The 1,319-nt window shown below is 38.3% G+C and overlaps 1 non-coding gene across 1 annotated transcript; it reads left to right on the plus strand.

Annotated features, from left to right (window-relative positions):
- Positions 1 to 759: 759 nt before the first annotated feature.
- On the plus strand, positions 760 to 867 carry LOC145049052 (small nucleolar RNA R71). The gene has a single exon (XR_013683172.1). It is a non-coding gene; the product is annotated as a small nucleolar RNA R71 (small nucleolar RNA).
- The last annotated feature ends 452 nt before the right edge of the window (positions 868 to 1,319 follow it).

Here is a 1,319-nt window from a genome sequence, read left to right on the forward strand (position 1 = left end):
CAGAGGCTCTGAATTTTTTCCATTTTCATTTGTAACAACCAACACTTGAGCGTTCGAGTTTTTCCCGGTATTATTCAAATTTGTGCTTGGTAAACATTCATGAATGAGCTTGGCTAGTTGCCCCACTTGTGTCTCAATGTTCACAATTGACGCTTGTCGATTTCTCAGAGTAGCATCCATATTGTCATTCCTCTTCTCACTAGCCTCCATGAATCTATTCAATACCGACATGAGATCAGTTTCTTCTTGACTTGCACTTGTTCTTTTTGGTAGAAACCTCACCCTTGTTGTTGCCATCTTTCTTCTTTCTATTTCTTGTACTCTTCATAGTGCTTTTTCCCTCTCTTTGGCTTCCTCTAATCTTCATCAAAGCTATCACCACTTGAATAACAAACTTGAGATTGCTTGTTTCCATTCTCTTCCAAATCGCAATCTTTCATAAGATGTAGCCAACTACAATTGTCGCATCCAACTTGAATCGCATGATTTTATTTTCCCATCTTTATGATTGTCTTATACATGCTGTTGAGCTTTTCAATTTTAGAAGCAGTGTTGTCTTGTCCTCCATCTCCATTCGATTTTCCTCTAGTAACATCCTCCCTTGGGTTGTGGTATTCCCATGAGTGCTTTACAAATTCTTCAATAAAAGCATTGTTAGTGGTTGGATCTTTCTTTGGCATGGGCCCTTGGGAATCGAATAGTTGCCTTGTGCTCCCGTTTATTCCATCATAGAAACTTGTAATTTCTTGTTGCACATTTAAGTCATGTTGAGGGAAATTTAGTAACATGCCCTTGTAGCACTGCCATGCTTCGTATAATGACTCCCTTATCATTTTGTTTGAAATTTGCAATGTTCCTTTTCACCTTAGAAATCTTCGAAGGTGGACTAAATTGTTGAATAAATTATTTTTAAAATTTTGCCCATATCGTGATAGCTCCAGGTGGAAGTGATTTCAGCCAATCCATTTTCGTGTCCTTTAGTGTGATTGGAAGCATTCTTATCATCATTGTGTCCTTGGTAACAATTGGAGTATTAAAATAATTCGCTATATCTAACACCTCGTCAATGTGCTTGTACATATCCTTGTGGTTCTTCCCAAAGAATGGTATTTCCTTGAGCATACTAAGGATATGTCCCTTAAGCTCAAAATTTGTTGCAGCTAGAATTTCGGGTGGTACTAGACTCGGTCCATTGTCATCACACAGACAACAAGTATATCAACATAACCAATCAAGGGTCAGCCTTGGTGCCTTAGACCCACTAAACCCAATGAGGAAACTAACCTTGAAAAGCTGAATGAAACGAAAGATTCATGACT

This window comes from Lactuca serriola, chromosome 4 (assembly GCF_051521515.1).
Source record: "Lactuca serriola cultivar US96UC23 chromosome 4, Lser_US96UC23_V15, whole genome shotgun sequence".
Classification (NCBI taxonomy): domain Eukaryota; kingdom Viridiplantae; phylum Streptophyta; class Magnoliopsida; order Asterales; family Asteraceae; genus Lactuca; species Lactuca serriola.